This window comes from Chiloscyllium plagiosum, chromosome 3, assembly GCF_004010195.1.
Source record: "Chiloscyllium plagiosum isolate BGI_BamShark_2017 chromosome 3, ASM401019v2, whole genome shotgun sequence".
NCBI lineage: Eukaryota > Metazoa > Chordata > Chondrichthyes > Orectolobiformes > Hemiscylliidae > Chiloscyllium > Chiloscyllium plagiosum.
Genome location: NC_057712.1, coordinates 90,286,242 through 90,311,041, shown reverse-complemented (window position 1 = coordinate 90,311,041; position 24,800 = coordinate 90,286,242).

The window sequence follows — 24,800 nt, the reverse complement described above, 5'->3', positions numbered from 1 at the left end:
CCCCAGTCCAACACTGGCAGCTCCAAATCATAAGAGTTACAAGAGTTTCTGACTCACTACCCTTTCAGCCAGTGAGTTCCAGATGCCCACCACTTTGTGAGTGATAAGAAATACTAGAACATAGAACATAGAAAAGTACAGCACATAACACGCCCTTTGGCCCACAATGTTGTGCCGAGGTTTAATCCTAATGTAAAGTATAGTAACTTAACCTATGCACCCCTCAATTCACTGCTATCCATGTACATGTCTAGCAGTCACTTAAATGTCCCCAATGACTCTGCTTCCACCACTACAGCTGGCAATGCATTCCATGCATTCACAACTCTCTGCGTAAAAGAACCTACCTCTGATGTCTCCTTTATACCTTCCTCCTAATATCTTCAAACTATGACTCCTCATACCAGTCAATCCTGCCCTGGGGAAAAGTCTCTGGCTATTGACGCTATCTATTTCTCTCAGTATTTTGTACACATCGATCAGGTCTCCTCCCTTCCTCCTTCTCTCCAGAGAGAAAAGTCCAAGCTTTTTCAACCTTTCTTCATAAGACAAGCCCTCCAGTCCAGGCAGCATTCTGGTAAACATTCTTTGCACCCTCTCCAAAGCCTCTGTATCTTTCCTATAGTAGGGCGACCAGAACTGGACACAATATTCCAAGTGTGGTCTCACCAGGGACTTGTAGAACTGCAGCAAAACCTTGTGGCTTTTAAACTCGATCCCCCTGTTAATGAATGTCAAAACACCACATGCTTTCTTAACAACCCTATCCACTTGGGTGGCAACTTTGAGGGATCTATGTACTAGCACACTCAGATCCCTCTGTTCCTCCACTCTGCCAAGAATCCTGTCTTTAATCCTATATTCAGCATTCGAGTTCGACCTTCCAAAATGCATCACTTCGCATTTATCGAGGTTGAACTCCATCTGCCATTTCTCAGCCCAGCTCTGCATCCTGTCTATGTCGCACTGCAGCCTGCAATAGCCCTCTATACTATCGACGACACCTCCAACCTTGGTGTCATCTGCAAATTTACTAACCCACCCCTCAACCTCCTCATCCAAGTCATTTATAAAAACAATTCATTGGAATTCATTCAAATACTCATCAACTTATTTTCATCCTTCACTATACTGTGAGAGTACAATTCCAATTGCATTTCTCTGCTCATTGATTGTGACATGTTTCTACATGTGGGCTGAAAATTGCTGTGGTGTCATCCTCCCTTTGAATATTGTGAGCTGTGCAATTGTTCATCTCCACTGAACAATTGCTCCTTGACAAACATCACACACATTATGTTCCATCTGTCATACTGCTGGTCACTCATTCAGCCTGTCTAAATCCACTTCAAGTGACTTTACATCCAACTTACAACTCACACTCACACCTAGTTATATATTAGCTGATCTTCTGCTCCATGAAAGACATATCACGGTTGCTCTCTTAGAGTTGCTGATTATGGTGAAGTCACTGTAGTGCTATCCATCTATAAAGATGCTCTCAATGGAGAGTCACCATACCTTAGGTGAGTGCAGAGATTGAGGAGAGTACTGCATGGCAACCTCAGTGAGTCTGGGAATTGAACACATGCTGTTGGTATCACACTGTGGGTGCTGGAGCCTGAGAATTTAAACCATTTTCCATCAGGCTCATTGCCATTTATATTGCTCTATATTTTATGCCTCAGTGTAATGCAGAAATAAAATTAGTTTCTCTGTGTGTAATAGGTTTTGTTGATTGTGTTTAAAATATTTACTCCATGCTTCAGTTGCAGCTCCCAGCTCTTTCCCCGGTTTGTTTATTTACCTCTGAGTGCATATCCAGGCCTAATCAGTACTGTACAGTGAGCATCGATAATAAACTTCTCACATGATCAAACACAGAACAATTGAACACTCAAATAACCAATCAGTAATAATCAGGAGATGGCATTCATTGTCTTTCAATGTGAGGGAATACATGATTATTGATTTTAAAAAAGCATATGTCTCTTGAATGGTTCCTATGGCAGCACAAAGGAATCTGAGATTTCTGGTTTGCTAGACATTAAAAGCAGGAACACAAGCAATATGACCATTAAAAGAAAATAGGCTTTATTGTGAGTGGTTTAAGATATCAATACTAGACTGCAATAGGAGAGTTTATAAAAATTCCTGGCAGAACAACAGTTAATTAAAGTACTGTGTGCTGCTAAAACTTCCCAAGGTAACTAGAATATTGAAGAAATATGAACATATCTCATAAAACTTTGAGAATAATGCCTGATAAGAGGAAAAACAGACATGAAAGGGATATTAAATTAGATAAAAAGCAAAGTACTGTGGATTCTGGACATCTAAAATAAAAACAGAAATTGCTGGAGAAACTCAGCAGGTCTGTGAATGTCTGTGGTGGGTGAAACAGACTAAAAGTTTTTATCCAATATAACTGTTGTTGTCAGTTTAATTTCAATGGTGGGAAAACTTCTGGAGTCGGTTATTCCAGACAGAATTAGTAGTTACATGAAGCGGAAGAGTCAGTATAGATTTCTAAAGGAAAACTAATTTTTAACTAACTCGCTGTAGCTTTTTGAAGAAGTGACAGAAAAGGCTTGATGAGAGTATTGTGAGGTGATATAAGGTTATTTTTTAAAAAAGCACATGTAAGCATATCTGAAGCATATGTGTATATAGACATTAAAATGCATTTGATACAGCATCACACATCAGACTTGTAAGAAAGATTATAGCTCATGGAAAGAAAGGGTAAGTAACAACATGGATATAAAATTGGTTAAGTTAAAGGAAAAGAGTGTAGCAGTCAATGGATAATTTTAGGCTGGAGGATTGTTTGTAATAAACTTTTGGAGTCTTTGCTTTTCCTGATACAGTACATCTGAGTATGCAGGGGATAATTTCAAAGTTCACAAATGACATGAAACTTGGAAATATTGTAAACTGTGAGGAGGCAAAAGATGGCAGATGCTGTTCAATGTGCAGAAGGGTGAGGCAATGTAGTTTGGTCAGATGAACATTGAAAGACTATATAAAGCAATGGGTACAATTCTACAAATGGTGTAAGAGCAAAGGGATCTGGATGAATATGTGCACAGATCATTGAAGATGACAGGGCAGATAGAGAGAGAAGTTAGTAACATTATTATTACAGGCATAAAGGACAAGATCAAGGGGGTAATATTGAACTTGTAGAAGACACCTGTTAGACCTCGGCTGGAGTATTGTGTACCGTTCTGCATGCCTCACTTCAGCAAAGGATGTGAACACATTGGAGACAGAGCAGAAGGGATTTACAAGAACAGTTCAGAATGAGAAATGGTTCAGTTATGAGGATAGATTGAAGAAGTTGGGACTGGTCTCCTTGGAGAGAAGAAGGTTGAGAGTTATCATGAGTGAGTTGGATAAAATAGACCGGGACAAACTATTTCAGTTTGTGAAAGGAACAAGTACAAAAAGAGACATAGATATAATATGATTTGCAAAAGAAGCAAAGATGAGATGTTAAAAATAACATTTTCACTCAGCAAATAACTTAGGGTCTGGAATGAACTACTTGGAAGTGTGAATGAGGCAGGTTCAATTGAACCATTCAAGAGTGTATTGATGATTATTTGGACGAAAGTAATGTGCAAGGATGTGGCACAAGGGGTAAAAGCAGAAGATTGGCTCGAAGTAATGGCGCTAGTAGTTGAAGGCTAGTACAGGCTCCATCAGCTGAATAGCTTCTCTCTGCATTTGTGACACTATGATGAAGAAAGCAAATCCTCTCCAACTTCAGTATCTGCTATGATCCACACACAGAGATCATCATTTGGCCTGCACTTGTTTTATCGGTTGTCTCATCAGAAGCAAGAGTTGAACTTGAAAACTCCAACAGAACCTTATGTCCAACCCATATTTTTAATGCCACCTGGTGCAATCCTGTGAGATAAGCTGACTTTGAAATAATTTACGTTTCACTGGAATCAGTGAAGCTGTGCTGGCAATGATGCACTCCATTGCAAGTTCTCCATTTGTATGATACCTAAGGTTTTTTTTCTTGCAATGAGGTCATTCACCATGTAACCGGCTTGAGTAACCCTGCCCATCTCCTTTCTCAGCTTTATGAAATTTTCTGTGTATGTCCTTGACCTTGTTCATATTTGATGTACTTTAGACTGCAATATCATTTTATATTGTTTTGGTTGCATGCCTCTGAAGAAATCAAGCACTCAGACTTGCATTTCACCTTGCAAAACAAAAACATTATTTGCTCATTTCTCATTAAAAATATGAAACTCTGCAACCAATTTCCTTTTCTTTGCAGTAGCCATTTTTGTTGTCATTCTGTGCCAGACACAGGCCTCTGCTGGCATTTCTCTAACATAGGCTTTTGGGCCTTCAGGCTGCTCTCCTCTGGCAGCCATTGCTTCTCTGGTGGTGGATTCTGGGTTTACTCCGATATGCATTTGGCCTGCTATTTTACTCATGGTCCCTTGCTCTCAAGTCTCATCCCCTCGATGTGCAGTGGTACTGTTCCCACTTTGAGGTTAATTACTCCTTTGTAGCAACTATTTTCTCCAGGATCCTGTCAATCATGGAGGGTTGGTTTCAATATATTACAGGGCTAGATTCAACCCATAGGCTGGAGGTTTCCCACTCTGATATACAATACAATAACGTCTTAAATTGAGGTCAGATGAAGATTAAGATATTGTGTAGTCTGCAAAATTGGTTCTTTTAGATGCGTGTTCTTTACACAGAGAGTTGTGAGAGCATGGAATGCGTTGCCAGCAGCAGTTTGAATTAGATTTTTTAGATTACCTACAGTGTGGAAACAGGCCCTTCGGCCCAACAAGTCCACACCGACCCGCCGAAGCGTAACCCACCCAGACCCATTCTCCTACATTTACCCCTTACCTAACACTACGGGCAATTTAGCGTGGCCAATTCACCTAACCTGCACATTTTTGGATTGTGGGAGGAAACCGGAGCACCCGGAGGAAACCCACGCAGTCACGGGGAGAATGTGCAAACTCCACACAGTCAGTCGCCTGAGGCGGGAATTGAACCCGGGTCTCTGGCACTGTGAGGCTGCAGTGCTAACCACTGTGCCACCGTGCCGCCCATGCGGAGGCAGGGTCATTTGGACATTTAAGAGATTCCTGGACATGCATATGGTCACAGAAATTTGAGGGTGCATACATGAGGATCAGTGGTCGGCACAACATCGTGGGCTGAAGAGCCTGTTCTGTGCTGTACTGTTCTATGTTCTATTAACCCGGCCCCCACTAACATCCCCGAAAGAGGAAAATTGAGGGAACGTCTTTCACTCAGAGGTTGGTGGAAATCTGGGTGCTCACAGGCAGGATAAGTAGTTGATTCAGAAGCTGTCTTAACTTTAAGCTTTATTTAAATGTTCACTTGTATTGTCATGGTCTCCAGGACATTGGGCTAAGAGTTGGAAAATGAGATTAGTGTAGCCAGATCTTGTTGACCCGCATAGACATGATGGACTGAATAGCCTTCTACTGAGCTGGAGTGTATCTATGAATCTATGTGGAAGGAGTTTCCATCCTTCCACTTCACTGGCCTCCCCTGAGGACACCATCATGTATTAACTGGATCTACAAGCTGGCAAGTGTGACTTTTAGAACCGTTACAATTAGCATCAAACATGGACAATAATCAATACTTCACTCAATGTGCAAAATATCTACAACACCTCATATTTTTAACTAAAAGAATACTCTCTGATGTTCCAATAATATAATTGCAAATCAGTTGTAAAGATATCAGTTATAAGTCCAGGAATAATTTCAAATAGGTTTCCATTTTAAAAGGATAAACAAATCACTGTGGGGAGAATATCTAAAAAAATTCAGTTTTTTAAAAAAAACATTCATTGTGGGATTTATTATTGTGATAAGCATATGCAAATAAAGTTTCTTTGGCCATTCAATGGGGTTTACCTTTTGTCGACAAAATAGTCAGATGCAGATGATAGTAGTTTGTGAGGTAAGAGGCTCGATTTTCTGATGCGCAGGCTTTTAGCTGTGATGGAGGCCTTGTGAAACACAGCTAGATGATTAAACTGTCTTGTTAATTGTTCTTTCTAGAATGAAAGGGATCTAGAAGTAGGATGAATTTGTAGAATCACTTTCATTGATTCCTCTGCCCCATAACACTTCATGGCCAAAGACAATCTCTTCAAAGTGCAGTAGATTTGCTAATTCTGAATGAAACTAATTCAGGAGATAATTTTTTTCTCAAAATGTACCACATCATTGATTGACATTTCAGTTCAATGTGTATACAATGAAGCAGCCTGGCTGTTTTGTGCACGGGGCAGACACTGTGTATTGGTGTCAGGGCTCCTTGATTGCCTTCTTACATCTCACACGTTCAGTTTGTGCCTAATTGGATGTCAACAAGATCTCTGCCATGCTTGCCTTTTACAGCACTGCAGCTTCATTCCAAAGCTAGGAGCTGGCATGGTTTTCTGTTTCACTTTGCCTTTTAGCACAGAATAAAAAAGCCAGATACCTTGTCATGGTGTCTAACAATGATCAGTCAAGGGAGTAGACGTGCACGTTGCTAAGTAAATGACACTTCAACAGCAAGTGGCAGCTGTTTATGTGGCAAATACACCGCATGTGATTCACCCAAATGTCCATCTCTGAAAGTCTAAAAAGAGTAGTCCTTAGTCCAGTGAAAGAGCACTATGGTCAGTTCTCAGTCAGGAAAGGGGTGAGGGTCCCAAGTGAGTGGGTAAAAAGTTTTGAGGAGAGGAAGGATTAGTAGTTTGAGTTTGGGGTGGGTGAGAGACGATGAGGGAAGATGCTTCATGCAAGAGTGACACCTTGAGCCTGGAAGGTGGGTATAGTGGCAGAGTTAGCGTGAGTGTGAGATAGCAGAGAAAAAATTATGATACTTAACCTTGCAGAGAGCAAAAAGGCCATGAACCTTCTTACTGCAGTGCTGGGTATTCCTCTGAATTGTGGACACTGCATTGATCCAGATAATTACTTTAATTCACGCTAGCATACTATGTGGTTGGTTTAAACACTGCCGTGCATGACGTGAACTCTGTAAATTCTCAGCACTTGGGAAAGGTTTCACTGCTGAAGTATACAATACATTGTATTGTGTAACAATGACACTGTGGAGGTGGGGTTCATACTTAATGAGGTGAGCCGCAGAAAATTGTATCAGGAAAGTCTCCAGTGATCATAGAGGAAAACTCTCCATAAAACCTCCCAAGACTGACACATGGCCAAAGTTTGGGAAAAATCAGTCAAATTATATACTTATCATGGTTCTGCCTTTTGAGATAACTTGGCCAAATTCAATCTCCTTCAACCCTGCTGCAATAAAGCACTTTAACCTCAGCCACACTCACATATGACAACTGGGAATTTTTAAATTTCCTACATTAGCTATACTTCAAGGTTCTCGTAGTAATAGAAAAATTCAGGGATCAACTCATGTTGAATTATGTTGAAAATGGCACAGAATTAATGTCAAATCTTTTCATAGTGTATCCACGCTTTGTTTGGAGGGTGGTCTAAATTGATATTTCTCACTCATCATCCGCACTGCTTTCCTTGAAGTGGAGACTCAGTGTTGGCAGGAAGACACAAAGCACCATTACATTCCTGGACAAGATAGGTAAGTGAGTCAGTGTAGGCTTTGGGTGGAATTTTCCACTACCTTGAGCAGCAAAGGCAATGGTGAGAAAACATGGAAAATATGGCAAGAATGTGGAAAAAAAATCAGATTTGTAACCTTGTGAGAAAGTATTTCCATTTTCCCCTTACCATTTTAAACTGCATATTCTGAATTTCTCTGACCAATGGTGACTGACTTACTTCCATGCATTTGTATCTCCTTATGAGGTAACCTCACCTCATTTCTCACCTCAGCTCCCCCATTATCCCCTCCTTCCCTGAGAAACTAATTCCCAATGTGCAAGACAGAAAGGTTACTGAAAGCTGTTTGCTTCTTAAGCCTTCATCCAGTTTCACGACCACCATTTCCCAGCAGTCTCCATGGACACCACCTCTTCACCCACCCACCCCTGTGCATATGGGCATTGTCAAACTACCAGCCTCACCCCATCTTCTTGGCTGCTTTCCGAACAACTCACACATCTCTTCAGACTTCAGGACTTCACTTCGGAGCTTGGGACAAATAGAACTTACATACTTCTATAAGGTTAAAAATCACACAACACCAGGTTATAGTCCAACAGGTTTAATTGGAAGCACACTAGCTTTCGGAGCGACGCTCCTTCATCAGGTGATTGTGGAGGGCTCGATCGTAGCAGAATTTATAGCAAAAGTTTGCAGTGTGATGTAACTGAAATTATACCTTGAAAAATTGATTGTCTGTTAAGCCTTTCATCTGTTAGAATACAGTGATAGTTTCACTTCTCCAAATCAATACTTCTATCAGATTCGCCTTGGCCACAGGGACACAGACACACATCTCATGCATCTACATATGTAGCAACTGAATTTACATTCTTAATGCTCACGCATCTTATACTGATTTTGAGGCTGACATTGCTGTTTAGTGCAGAGGGAGAAGTCGGCAGTTTTTCTCAGTTTAGAACACTGAGAGCAGGCACAAGTGTGGATATGTTACTTTACTGCACCAGACCATGTCAGAGTCAAACATATAGCATGTGACTGGGTTCAGTAAATACATTATATGTGCTTCTCTTAACCACTCCATCCATGGACATCTCAAGGGCTCTGTCTGCTTTCAGTTCGGCATGAAGGACTGCTGTCACCTATATAATACCCAGCCCAAATCTTTCAAGTGTCTCTTTTCAAGCTATTAAGTTAGAATAGGTGAGACTGTAGTGATGATGACTCTAGAATCCAGAGCTGCACATTCAAATGTTCTCAGGACATGGGTTCAAATCCCACAGTTAAAATATGAATTCAATTAAATTCTAGAATTAAAAGGTTCATGGCAATGCTGTAACCACTACTAATTGCTTTACAAAGACCATGTGTTCTAAATGCACTTTAAGGGATGTTGTTACCTGGTCTGACTTACATGTGACTCCAGCCCCATAGCAATGCATTCATCAATCTTAAATGTCCTCTGAACTGCCTTAGCAAGCCATTCAGATTCAGATCAATTAGAGATTGGCAGTAAATGCTGGCCTAGCCAGAGCCACCTGATACCCATGAATGTTTTGTTTTTTGAAAAAGATTGCAGTACATCTATATTTATCTTACTCAAAGAGAGTTGGTTTTCTAAAAGTAGTACAAAAGTTCTTTTATTTTTGCACTTTAATCATTTCAAGATTTTTTTCTTACTAATAGCAAGCCTATTTGAAATACTGACTACATCAAGCTTAATTATTCTGGAATTTCCATATAAAATATTGGTGAGAAACAGTTTTTCAAAGTGTTGAAGATCTTATCTGATCTGTTCAAAACAAGATTCTAAATTTATCCATTTTCCAGGATATAAAGATTCAGACTGTGGTGTGCAATGTCAAATCAAATTGCAGTATTAGAATGGCTGCCTGTTCTTTTTTTCCTTTTTTTGCTGTGATGGATTTTTGTAGAAATGTCTATTGATTTCCTAGGAAGGTATGGTGGAGTCTGGATATACAGAATATCTCCACCCTAGTATTTAAAATGATTCAACACATCACAAATCTCTGCCTGTGGTCATATCTGAACATCAGACAAGCGCCTCATGAAAGTGATGCCTTTTAAGCAAGAGGCAGTTCCAGCTGCCATTGTGATGTATAGATGTGGCAGAGGGAAGATGAGCGATTAATTATGTCTGTCTAAAACCACTGCCACGGGATCAGTTCTGTAAGCTGTGATGGAAAGCAAGAATGGAACACATTATTCTTTCATTGTTGTCAGGTCAAATGCAACAGTGTAAAAGAAAAGATGCAAACTAGGGCTTCAAGGCATGACAATGAGTCAGTTTAAAGCGCTTGGAGTCTTAAAACTCACAATCAATTAGTCTCTCTTGTAATTCTTTGTAACAGAGCCCCATACTAGCTTGACAGGAAGAGCAATAAGTTTCCTTTATTTATAATTATGTAGCTACAGAGAATGATATATCATAAGCTGCCTTTTTTTTAAAAAGAGAAATGTTCCTGTATTAAGTGTCTCATGAAAGTGGCAGAGAGTAATCTTATGGGTTTATTTTAAATATGAAAAGGTTATCAGTAGTGACGAATGGCAAAATTAGACTCCACATATTCCAGATCTTACACAAAATTATATTTAATTGGAAATGTGCTTTGAGTTTCACCATTTGGCTTTTGCTCTGTTTATTTCTTTTGAGACACTGGATCAGGCTGAATAACACGACTGTAGTCCCTTAAAGCTTTGGTGTGTCGGGTTTTCCTCTTGTGCTACTGGTACCTGTAGACTCAGTCCCCAAAGACAATGCCAGAGGGGCTGAACCAGGTAGGTGACTGGCTTTTCCCTTGGTGATTCAACACAGATTAATGTCGATGATTTATCCTCAGCTGCCTGAAAATGTGATATAGAATTTAACTCCAATTTCTGTCCATTTGCCATTTTAAATGAAATCTGAATTGTGAACATTTGAATTTCATGCTTCCCAGTGTTGATCCAAAGTTCACAATATGGTCATTCTTGGATATTAATTTAGATATTACTTTGATTTCATCCCTCTTAGTTATTAATACTCTGGGATTTTGTCCTATTTACAATATAATACAATAATACAATACAGGAACAGGTCCTTCGACCCATCAAACTTGCATTGATTCCTATTCCTTATTTAGACCTGCTACTTACTGCTCATTTTCCATATTTATCTATCAGGAAATGCCTTAAACATTGCAAATGTGCTTTTAATGTGGTTCCACCACCTCCACTGGCAGTGCATTCAAGGCAGCCATCATCCTCTGTGAGATAAGGTTTCCCCACACTTCTCCCCTCAACTTTCCCCCTCTCACCTTGAACTTGTGCCCTCTTGTAGCTGATTTTTCCACCCTGGGAAAAAGCCTCTGGCTATCCACCCTATCTATCCCTCTCATAATTTTGTAGACCTCCATCAGGTTGCCCCTCAGCCTCCAACTTTCCAGTGAAAACAATCCAAGTTTATCCAACCTCTCCACATAACTAAAATCTTCAAGGCCAGGCAACATCCTGTTAAATCTTCTTTGTGTTGCCGGTTAATATAGCAAATTAGACTGCTTTCTCTAACTTCTGAGGAAAGACTGCTAACTGTGACCACCGTAATAGAAAAAATCCAATTGACTGTTGCTTCTTAACAACAGCTGGGAATTTTTAACAGGCAAGTGATGGGTGTGAACAGAGCATTTTCGAGCAAGCGGGCAGAATGGAACAGCCAATGCATCACAATTTTAAGGTAATGCCACAGGTGTGCTCACGTAGCAAGTGACCTCAGTAAGAATAGTGATCCCTTATGCCTTTATGTTTATTTGGTCCTGACAGGATGTTTCAAGTCAGGTTCATGAGATCTCTGAGTCGAGAGTGTGGTGCTGAAAAAGCACTGCAGATCAGACGGCATTTGAAGAGCAGGAAAATTGACGGTTCAGGCAAAAGCTCTTCATCAGGATTCAAGCTGTCTCTGGTTGTGTGTTACAGAGGATATGGTAATCTGAGGGCAGGCTGTCTGTTTGCCTTTGTACTGTTCAGCGTAGGTTGTCAGAAGGTGGAAGTCAATTCAATTAAGCATTAGAAATCACATTCAGAAAGTTATTTTTTTAAAAAAGCTAAAAACATCATGGGGTGGAATTTTCCTTTCCCTAGTTTCGCAACAGTAGGATGACAGGATGAGGATGAAATACAAAATCAGATTCTCAATGTGAAGAAAATTTTCCAGATAATCTTCTCAAGCTTTAAATGGCAAAACTCAGAAGCTCACCCTTGAGTGGTAACAACAGTCAGACTGATAGATGAGATGGCAGCACTGACATATGAGGAGAGGTTGAATTAGGTAGGAATACATTCACTGGAATGCAGAAGAATGAGATTATATCTCATAGAAACCTGTAAATCTCAAACAAAACTCGACATGGTGGACACAGGAAGAATGTTCCTGATGACAGGGGAGTCCACAATCAGGAGTCACATTCTAAGGATATGGAATAGGCCATTTAGGACTGAGATGAGGAGAAATCTATTTACCCAAAGATTTGGACCTCTGGAATTCACTTCCACAAGAAACAATCAAAAACAAAATGATTTCAAGCAAGAGTTGACTATAGCACTTGGAACTAAAGGGATCAAAAGATATGGGGGAAAAGTGCAAAATTATTGAGTTGAGATTAGCCATAATCATAATGATTGGCACAGGAAGTTTGTTGGCTGAACGGCCTACTCCTTTTTATGTTTCTATGTTTCCACGATGCATTTGGATCACATTAAACTCAACTTGCTCAATTGACATCCTACTTCCAATTCTGTTCTTCTCCACTGAGAAACGACCCATATAAATTACTGATATGTAAGTTAGAGTGGGTATCTGCTGGGTCCAAAGTATATCAATATCACTTTTATCTGTATATCATTGTCCCCATATCCAGTTACGATAAAGCCTACCAAGCTTCAAGAATAAGTATCTCCTCTTTCTCTGAACTAGCCAACAACATTCTGTTTCAAATCTTGTCTTCAGTAACTTTAGACTTTTTCTTGGTTTGTTAAGCTTTCTATTACTCACATCTTTTTATGTTTACATGCCTTGTTCTTTCTCAATTGCATTTCTTCTAAGGCTTTGTCTATTGTCTCAATCTGTTAGCTGGCCTAATTTGTATTCATTTTCTTTTCTTTTCCTGATTCTATTAATAATCCAGTACCTCTTCTATTTTTCAATTGAAAATAAATTCTACTTTTTGAGTGTTTGTCTGTCTATCATCTCTACAAAGGCTGATTGACATGTTACATGGTTCCATAACATTTCCAGCATCTACTAGGGTGGCATGGTGACTCAGTGGTTAGCACTGCTGCCTCACAGTGCCAGGTACCTGGGTTTGATTCCAGCCTTGGGTGACTGTCTAAGTGGAGTTTGCACATTCTCCCCATGTCTGCGTCGGTTTCCTCTGAGTGCTCTGGTTTCCTCCCACAGTCCAAAGATGTGCAGGTTAGGTAAATTGGCCATGGCAAATTGTCCATAGTGTTCAGGGATGTGTAGATTAGTTGGATTAGTCAGTGGTAAATGTAATATAATAGGGTAGGGGAATGGGCCTGAGTGGGTTACTCTTTGGAGGGTAGGTTTGGACTTGTTGGGCTAACTGGCCTGTTTCCACACTGTAGGAATTCTGTTCTATTTACTGTGCTTTCTGTTTCACTGTTCTAATGATAAGTGTCACTGCACTGCCAAGATTGCCACTTTTGGACAATTGTTTGAGACAGATAGATTAGCTCATACACCTCAGCACAAATTTATCTGTTCTCTTTTCATTCAGGTAAGCCCCCATGATTCCTTGCTATAATCTTTCATGGAAGATCTCCAGTTCTGACAGTACAAAGAGTAAAGACTATAAAAGAGGTGAACTCAATCAAAGAGCATAGTATCTCTTTACATTCAGTCATTTTCTAATAAAATTTATTTCCTGTTTGACATTATAGTTACATTCAACAAGCTGCTGCTTCAAATAGACTTGACTGCTTTCCACAGATTTCCATAAAATATTCCACTACTATCAAGGCCACAAAAAAATGTCTATATGAATACGCTAATTTTCAAAAATCATTTGTGACTCCTCCAGACCTAGTGCCAATTTCTGTAATATCTACACACCCAACAATTATGCCACATGATACACTTGTTTTCCTCCCCAAATATTTAGAACACTACAGAAAATTCACTTCCTTAGTTGAATTCTAATGTTTCGTACTTCGATATGTGCCAAATAATTTTATGCGTTCATTCTAAGCTTGTCATAATCCAACATTATAAAGCTACCAGACTGTGGTTGTCAACATTTTCATCTTATGCTATGTTATGCACAATGCGTTACAAAATATCCCTGTTGAAACATGCAAAATGTTTAGGTCCTGGGAATTATGTTGTAATAAGTGCACATTTTTCAGAGTAAGTTATTTTATCAGTGTAATGCCACTTCTGGGGAGGAAGTTAATCAAACACAGTTCTTTCAGTAGCCAGATAAAGCAACATTGGTAGTAACTTAGAACTGGCTGTAAATTTAGAATTGTTTAATGTTTTAGCAAAACAGCAACGTACTGAAAAACTAAGAAAACAATCCAAAGAACTGCAGATGCTGGAAATCTGAAAGAAAATCAGAAATAACTGGAGAAACTCAGCAGATCTAGCAACATCTGTGGATGGGAAGCAGAATTAACATTCTGGGTACATTACTGAAGAAGGGTGACTGGATCTGGTAAGTTAATTATGTTTTCTGTCAACAGATGCTGCCAGACCTGCTGAGAAAATAAGAAACATGGACAAAAAATGTAAATGATAAAAATGAAAAAAATAAACAGATGAAGTTGTGTACAGGAGATTCAGTAGTTTTCTTTTAAAGGCTAAATTTACACAACACATGATCCAGAGCATTCTAGCTCTGATTCAGTTCTGTAGTGCCAGGAGTTTTGGCACTGTTCATATCAAAAGGCCTCCAAAACAAAGCACAATCGAAGCTGTGGAAACACACACTGGAGGCACCAGCTCCCATTTTGGAATGGGTCTTCGTGTTAGAAGTGGGAGCATCCACTAGAAGTATGCACTGTACGCATTTCATGATCTCAATCAACATGTAAGGTTGAGAATGATACCAGCACTGCCTCTCTGCAGCTCCATTATAAATATGTGCTAGGCAGGAAGGATCCTTGACCCCAGTGAAAGTCATCAACAATTACCTTTATGTTAGTTATTGATTGATTCTGCTGGCTCTTGCTGTGCTTTTAAAAGTGTTTGATGGTCTCCAGAGCTTTTCAAAGTTGCTGAAGTATACAGCAAGTGTTACACCATACACTGTCAGAATTTGACCTGGTGTCAATGACTTTGGATAAGCCATTTGCTCCCAGCATTGTTTTGGTTGAGTTTCTCTGCCCTTTTGGTGTTGGGATGTGGGAGGATTGGCAAATGTAGGGATATGACAAGGGTGGAGTGAAACTGATGCCTGCCCACTACCAGGGCATTTTACCAGCAGTAGAAGCCCCAGTGGCACAGCCTTCCAGCCAATTAAGGTCATTTCATGCAAGCACCAGTTTTTAGCACACAGCAAGGAGGAGTGCCATCTGCAACACAATATCAAGAGAGGCTAAATAAGTTCGGGATTGTTTTCAGGTGCAGGTAACTTTAATTAGAGAACAAACTCTCATGATTTTTAAATCTCCTGCTTAGGCATGCAGTCACTAAACAATGCTGTAAGCCTGGCTGCACACTACATCATATAAATTGGCAAGTAACACCAAGTTTATGAGGTGCCTGCGTCAGAATCAACAAGCATGGGGTGAAAACCTCATCACAATATTTGTATCTGTTCTCAGGCCTTGTTCAATTTGTGGCTGCTGATTCAGGACTGTTTCAAGCAATTGTGCAATTAGCAAGACATGGGATTACATATTCTATTCCAGCTACTGAAAAGTATTATATTTCTAGATACCTTTCTTTCTATCCTAAATAAAGCAGTATTTTACATGAACAAAGAGTGACAGATAATATTCCATCCAAATTTGGCATCCTTTTTCTCTCTCTACCTGCCACGTGTTTGGTTTGTCTGTCTTTATTGACTCTTCTGACTGTACTCTTGGCTAAACAAAATGTTTATATATCATTTTCTTTTCAAATTTGAAGATGGAAAATTTGTTAAAATAAGGAGCGGCATGGTGACTCAGTGGTTAACACTCCTGCTTCACAGTGCCAGGGACCTGGGCTCGATTTCTGCATTCGATGACTGTCTGTGTGGAGTTTACACATTCTCCCCATGTCTGCGTGGGTTTCCTCTGGGTCCTCCGGTTTTCTCCCACAGTCCAAAGATGTGCAGGTTAGATGAATTGGCTATGCTAAATTGCCCATAGTGTGAGATGCATTAGTCAGGGGTAAATATAGAATAGGGGAATGGGTGTGGGTGGGTTACTCTTCGGAGGATCGGTGTGGACTTGTTGGGCCAAATGGCCTGTTTCCATACTGTAGGGAATCTAATCAAATTTACAAGCTTATTTCTATATATTACTGAAAATTAGCTAAAAGTAAAGTGTGGGGCATATACCAGACAATAAAAAGCCTAGGGTTTTATAGTGTTGTTACACTTTCCACATGTACTTATTGTTTGGTAGCATGCAGTACTAGTACTTCTATGTTGTGCAGTATTGTTACTCCTGTACCATAACATTGAGTGTTAATGCTATTCCAGAAATTGCCGTTAGCATACATATAATATTATCAATGTGCGTGAGCTTATTATCTTGTACCTTGTTCAATAGTAATCTTTGACATTAATTAAAGGCAGTTCCTTCCAAATTCTCTACATGATTTGTATTTCTGTTTCAACATAACAATAAAAAGCCTGTGGTATATCTTGCATTTGCTTGATGACAGGATGCTAATTAATACACTGACCAAGACAAAAATATCATCTGTCTAGCAAGTAGCAGGGTGAGGAGCAGAACAGGAAAAAGCTGAAGTCCACATTTGCATTCACATAAATCTGTGGTAATAATGGTGTTATTAGTATCATAAGTAGTACGAGCACTCCAAAGCATACACACAAACAAAACAGCTATTGCAATTTACGTTAAATGTAAACAAATGTAAAAACTGCTCTAATCATTAAAAAAAAGACTAAAGGTTGAAGTAAGTTAAGTGAATTTCAAGATGCAAAGGTTATTTTATCTGAAATTCTAAACAACAAGTAGCCCCAGGGTATCCTGAGAATTCCAGGCCTGTAATGAGCCTGGACATGATATATAAACAGCTTATGTTAATCAATGTTGGAAAAAAAACAATGATTTTATTTCATAGCTATAAATATTTTTCTATTCTTTTAGTATCAGAATGCAATTTCCACTCCTACAATCATAGACAATGAAACAACAGTATGAGGGAATAAAAAACTAATAAAATCATGAACATTGTGCAACAACTTGCAAATCATATGGCTAATATAGATAGATTAGTAAAAGATCAAATGTCAGTTGCTGAAATGGACAATTCAATTTGATATTTTATGTTGCCCAAGAAAATTCCGAAGCAGATCAATTCATCCTTAAATGGATTTTCGTTCTCCTACAAGCAATTCATTACTCATTTATCAAGTAAATCAAAATTCCTTCGAAACTTTCTGCAAACATTTAGCAGAATTTGTGAGTGAGGAACATTTATGATCCTGTAGCATTGTATATTACGTTTGATTAGAACAATTTGCTGGAAACAGATATCAAACTTCCAAAATTAAATGAAACATAAAAATTCCAAATATTTGTTATTCAGCCATAATGATATGACTAATTACTGACCTGAGAATTATTACAATTCAATAACTATAACTTCGCTGCTATAGGAAGGATGTTGTGAAACTTGAAAGGGTTCAGAAAAGATTTAAAGTGATGTTACCACAGTTGGAGGATTTGAGGTATAGGGAGAGACTGAATAGGCTGGGCCCTCGATGTTGCGCCAACCCGTGAACTATTCTCAGCTCGTCCCCCTACACTATCCCAAAATTTACAGACAAGATGATCAGAGGATTAGATAGGGTAGACAGTGAAAGTCTTTTTCCTAGGATGATGACATCAGCATGTACGAGGGGGCATAACTACAAATTGAGGGGTGGTAGATTTAAGACAGATGTCAGAGGCAGGTTCTTTATGTGGAGAGTGGTAAGGGCGTAGAATGCACTACCTCCTAATGTAGTCAAATTAACCACATTAGGGAGATTTAAACAATCCTTACATAAGCACATGGATGATTTTGGGATAGTGTAGGGGGAGAAGCTGAGAATAGTTCACGGGTTGGCACAACATCGAGGGCCGAAGGGTCTGTTATGCGCTGTATTGTTCGATGCTCTATGTTCTATTAATTTTGGATATCTGGTCGGTATGGACGAGTTGGACTGACGGGTCTGTTTCAGTGCCATATATCTCTATGACTCTATAACTACTACAGTACAGTGTCTGGTACATGTTTACCTGAAAAGAGACAGTACAACTCCTTATTTTGTTTTCTTGTTATAACATTTATGCAACAGATAAAGTTTGTGAATGAAAGTGTTACCTAACAGTTAGGCAGGAGTGGGTAATACAGATGCTGGAGATTCGTGTCAAGATTAGAGTGATGCTAGAAAAGCACAGCAGGTCAGGCAACATCTGAGGAGCAGGAAAATTGACATTTCGGGCAAAAACCCTTCATCAGGAATTCCTGATGAGGGGCTTTTGCCTGAAACATCGATTTTCCTGCTCCTCGGATGCTGGTTTTCCAACACCACTCTAATCTTATCTAACAGTTATCCAATCTATAGGCCAACATAAAATGAAAAAACAGTAGACCGTATTTGATCACATTCATGCAATGTGTATATTTAGTCAGGTGTAGTCATTTTATGTTCAAGAATGGGATGTTTATTTTACTTTTCTTGGGAAGGTGGTGACAAGCTGCCTCCTTGAACTGCTGCAGCCCATGTGGTGTACGTGCATCCATATTGGTGTCAGGAAGGAGCCTTTTTATCAGACACATAGATACGATTTGCAGTGAGATACAACTGAGTGGTTTTCTAGCCCATTTTAGAGAGAATTTAAAGTTAACTACATTGCTGGAGTCACTTGTAGATCAGAATAGGTGAAGATGGCAGATTTCTTTTCTGAAAGGACATTATCAGACCAGATGGATTTTGTTTTACACAGTAATGGTTTAGTGGTCACCTTTAGAGCAGATTCTAGTTCCAAATTTATTAATTGAATTCAGAGGTCACCATCTGCCATGATGGGATTCAAACACATGTCCTAAAGCATAGAGCTCTGCAGTGACAATAACACCACACCACTGCCTTTTCCCAAATAAGTACTGTGAATGCCTTCCTCACCTGTGAAGTATACACTTTAGAAAGTGACTGGCTCATAGGCATGTGATTCTTCACAACAAATGGTTAAGATTGAACATAATCATAGACTGAACTCTGATAGAATGTGCTGCGTTACAGTTTTCCTGAGCTGCTGTCTTGCAATTCACGGCCATACCACTACTGGGCAAATTAAATGGGGACAAAGGATGTTTTTGAATTTGGTTAGACACAAACAAGACATTTACTTTGATTTATTATTATTGTCACGTGTACCTGAGTACAGTGAAAAGTTTTGTCTTGATTGCAGTACAGGCAGATCACACCATATAAATGCATTAGGGTAATAGAACAGAGAGAAGAATACAATGTTACAGCTGCAGAGAACAAGATCAACATTAAATTTAAAATTCGAGACATCCATTCAGAAGTATATTAACAGAGGGGAGGAAGCTGTTCTTGTATCTATTTGTACATGTATACAAACCTTCTGCCTGATGGAATTGGGTGGAAGAGAGTATAACCGTGGCGGGACGGGTCTTTAATTATGTTGTTTGCTTACCCAAGACAGTGGGAAATACAGACAGAGTCAGTGGATGGAAAGCTGGTTTGTGTGAAGGGCTGGGCTTTGTTCTTGATTCTCAGTAGTTTTGTGCGGTCTTGCAAAACCATATTTTAATGCATCCAGATAGAATGCTTTTTATGGCAAATCTGTAAAAATTGGTAAGACTTTTGAATGATATTATAAATTTGAGGGTGTAAACTGTAGTTGCCTGACAAATGCATACCTGCATGACACTCTATTTATCATCACTTAGAGCTGAAAAATGCCAGTGACAAAAAAATTGCCGGAAGTGGTAACTTACAATAGTCCCAAATAAGCCTTGATCACAATTGAAGATTAGTGGTAAAACAGAGGATTGGAAAATTTTTAAAATGAATAAAAGATGAGCAAAAGAGAATAGAATATGAACTTTGCAAGTAATATCAAGATAGATGGCAAGAGCTTCTTTAAATATATTAATTGAAGGAGAGAGGCCAAAGTTAGCATCAGCTGCTTAAGAATGAGCTGGGAAGAACCATGAAATAGCAGAGGAGTTGAATAAATACATTGCATCAGTCTTCACAGTAGAAGATTAATAGTATTAATAACAATTAAAAATACTAAGTAATCAAGGAGGAAAATATTAGAGAGGAAATAAATGCAATAATTATCACTACAGAAAAAGTGTTGTGGAAACTAATGGGTTAAAGATCAATAGATTCCCCTGGACCTGATGGGATGTATCTCAGGATATTAATAGATAGTGGATGCACTTATCATAATCTTCCACAAATTCTTAGATTCTGGAAAAATCCCAGAGGTTTGGAAAACTGCTAATGTGTTTAAAAATAGAAGGAAACAAAAAAAAAGCTAACTAAAGACCAGATAACTTGATATCTCTTATTAGGAAAATATCAAATTATATTATGAAGGATGTAATAAGTAGAATAATTAAAATATAAAATGAGATCATGCAGAGTCAGCATGACCTCATGATGATAAATCTTGTATAACATATTTGTTCAGATTCTTTGAGAAGGGAACAAGCAGTATAGACAAAAAACAAGCAGTGGAAATGATGTATTTGGATTTTCAGAAGGCAATTAATATGGTTCCACATGTTAGGTTAGCCAATGAGATGGGAGTCCATGGTATTGGAAGTAGTATATTAGCATGTATATAAGATTAGCAAACTAATACAAAACAGAGAGTTGGTATAAGGGGGTATTTTCAGGATGGTAATCTGTAACTAATAGTGTGCCACAGGATTCAGTTCTGGGGCTACAATTATTTTCAGCATATATTAATGACTACATATTAATAACCCTCATAACATTTAAGAAGAATATAGAAAAGGTATTCATTGCTATGGGTATAGATTAGAGTGGTGCTGGAAAAGCACAGCAGGTCAGGCAGCATCCGAGGAGCAGGAAAATCGCTGTTTCATGCCAAAGCCCTTCATTAGGAATGAATCCTGATTCATTGCTATGGGCCAAGTTCTGGAAAGTGAGATTAGAATAGTTAGGTGGTTTTTTTGACTGGAGTGGGCATGATGGGACAAAGTCCCTTTTTCTGGAGTTTAGATCTCTGTGACTCTATGATTGTATAGATGAGGAAGGCAAATGTACTGTAACCAAGTTTTGCAGATGACACAAAGATTGATGGGAAGGCAATTATTGAGGCTAACACAAGAAGTGTCCAGAGTGTTGTAGAGAAGTTAAGTGAGTAGACAAAACTTGACAGATGGAAAATAATATGGGAAAATGTGAAGTTGTGCACTTTGGCAGGAAGAGTAGAGGCACAGAATATTGGTTAAATGGAAAAAGACTGGATAAAGCTACAGTACAGTGGAATTGAGAGGTCTTTGTCCATGTACCACAAAATGCTAGCATCCATGTTCAGTGCGAAATAGAGAAGGCAAATACAAAATTGGCCATTATTTCACAGGGAATCAAGGATAACAGTAGGGAAGTCTTCCAAAAAACTATACAAGGCACTAATCAGACACCAGCTGGAATACTGTGAACACTTTGATCCCTTTATCTAAGGAAAGATGTAATAGCATTGGAGGCAGTCCAGAAAAAGGCTCTTGAAGTTGATCCTGGACATGGAAGGACTGCTTTATAAGGAAAGGTTGAGTAGGTTGGGCCTGCGTTCCTCAGAGTTTATAAGAATGAGAGGTAATCTTATTGAAACATGCAATATTTATGGCAGTAAAAGCAAAAACAAAAAAAACATAGAACTGCAGATGCTATAAATCTGAAATAAAAACAGAAATTGCTGAAGAAACTCAGCAGGTCTGGCAGCACCTGTGGAGAGTAAACAGAAAGCCTGAGCACTTTCCTCCACGTTCTTTATCCATCCTACATTCCAGGCCCTGTCATCAAAATGTTGTTGCAGAACATGGGCTGCCTAATGGTCAGGGTGTTTTGTACTAGTAGACCGCTGACCATTTTCATATATAGCACACAGGACCAACATCAAATGGATCCTATTTTATCTCTTCTGAAAGCAACTTTGTACACATGACATATCCAGTAACTGTTCAAAATGAAAACTGTGCTTTTCAAGTGTGAAGGATAGATTTCCTGAATCTTTATGTGTCTTGAGAACATAATGAAAAATGACAAATTGTAAGTCCACAATCATCTATTCCATAATCATCTATTACTCACTTGACAATCCGAATGAAAATTTGTTATATAATCAGGATGGTAAAAACTTAATCATTCACTGTGATTCCATAAACTACACTATACAAATGCTGATTATAAATTAAGTACTAGGTTTATATTAAAACTTGTGTCAACCTATATAGTCAAAAACAAAATCTGTTTCCTCATCATTTAAGACAAGATCTGATAGGATTACAGTTTTACTTAAAACCATGAATGATTCAGCCTTTTCTTGTGAGATCATTTTACATCAATGATCTCACCCTATGATAATCCCTGTAGAATGTAGAACAGTTAAGAAGACAATAAAATGTCTGTTCAGAGGAAAGTTGCCATATAGTTTTAGAAGTATAAAAATGAGAAGTATGCTTGCAGAAATATGATCATACAAAACCTGACGGGAAATCTGCTTACCTGAATAAGCTCAATTTAGATAGGTGTGGTCAGAACAACGTCACTTGTGCTGGATTACAAGTAAATAGCAACTTTATAGGATCAGAGAGAAAAAAAATACTGGATGCTATAATTATACTTATTAAAACTTACCTTGCCTTAAGATAGAGAACACTCATTTTTCTTCATAATTAATAATCAACAAACAAAATCACCTTCCTAGAAGTCGTCATGATTTGGAGATGCCGGTGTTGGACTGGGGTGTACAAAGTTAAAAATCACACAACACCAGGTATAGTCCAACACGTTTAATTGGAAGCACTAGCTTTCGGAGAGACGCTCCTTCATCACCTGATGACAATCACCTGATGAAGGAGCATCGCTCCGAAAGCTAGTGTGCTTCCAATTAAACCTGTTGGACTATAACCTGGTGTTGTGTGATTTTTAACTTCCTAGAAGTTGTACATTTTAAAATTGTATCTTTTCATGAATTATGTTTTTTTTGTTATTTGTTATTCGTTTCAGATAAAAATGGATTTGATTATGTATCATTCCAAATAAAATGTTTTTCATTTAGTGATTTGAGTTGGTCGGGATGGTGGATGGGAATGACCATTTACACTTATCCTTATCTCTCTAATCTGGTCCAATCCCACAACCCTCCAAGATATTTGTGCTCGTCTATTTCTGACCTATTCTGTGTGGTACTTGGTTTTGTTATTATGATACAATTAATTCTTGAGAAAATTGTTTTTGGGATATTCAGAATATAAAACTTTAGGTTGAAATGGTTTATTCTATTTTGAAGAACTGTCCAGGATCAATCAAGATTCCTCACAATTATGTGTGTTTATTCCACTCCTCCTTATTTCACCATTTGTATCTCCCAATATCCAAGTCTCCCTTTGATTGGATGAGATGAGTTGTCATCACCTGATGGCTTAATTTTGCAGATTGCATTTCTGACTTAAATGAAATTAAATTTGAATTCATCATTAAGATTCATTTTTGTCTGCATCTAAGAGAGTAAAATTGTGAATGTTAAATGAGGTGTAGACTGCTCTTTTGAGTTTTTAATCACCAAGGCTTATTTTTCTTTAAGAGCCAAAAAGATGTTGCATTGTACTGTGATTAAAACAGATTCTATGCACTATCATTGAACTTTCCTCTATAATTAACATTCAAATTGAATCCAGATTGTTAAGATAATAACTAGCTTTAAAGTTCTTAGATAAATTAGAAAATAACCAAGAAGGCTAATAGAATGCTGGCCTTTATATCTAGAAAACTGGAGTCCAAAGATGCAGAAGTTGTGCTGTAGTTATACAAAACCTGGGTTAAATCCCACACAGAGTACTGTGAGCAGATCTGGGCACCACACCCAAGAAAGGATTTATTGGCGTTGGAGGGAGTACAACGTAGGCTTATAAGAATGTTACCTGAACTTCTGGGGTTAAATTATGAGAAGAGACCATACAGATTTGGCCTGTTTTCTCTAGAATTTAGATAGTTAAGATGTGATCTCATAGAAGTCTTTAAGTTATCAACAAGAAAAGACAGGATAGATAAACTATTTCCTTAGTTTGATGATTCTCGAATGAGGGGGTATAGTCTGAGAATTAGGGCCAGACCATTCAGGAGAGATTTTTGGAAGCACATCTACACAGAAAAGGGTAGTAGAGTTTTGGAACTCTCTTCCACAAATGGCAGTGGATGCTAGATCAGTTGTTAATTTTATATCTCAGATAGATACAATTTTGTTAAGCAACAACAAAGGGATATGAGCCAAAGGCAGATATATGGAGTTAGGCCACAGATCAATTGTGATCTCATTGGCTAAAGGGGCTGAATAGCTTATTCCCGATCCTTTGTTGCTAATACAAATGCTTCCTAAGACCCAGGTTGAAAATGCTTCCTAAATTCATAGCCTCCCTGAGAGAAGCCAAATGGATGGTTAGTGTGAAAACCTACACAGGAATTGATAATGGTGCTTTAAAGTTCAAGTTGAGGAAATTTTGAGGGAAATGCAGTTAATGCCTAAACACATTTTAAAAATATTGAAAGCATACACTAATTAACAAGATGTTAATATAACAGAAAACAACCCCAGGAATAAGTAGATATTTTCACATTGGTGGAATTTTTAAAAGTTCACTTGGGGGATGTTGCATCTCTGACTGGCCAGCATTTATTACCTGTCCTGGAGAAGGTGGTG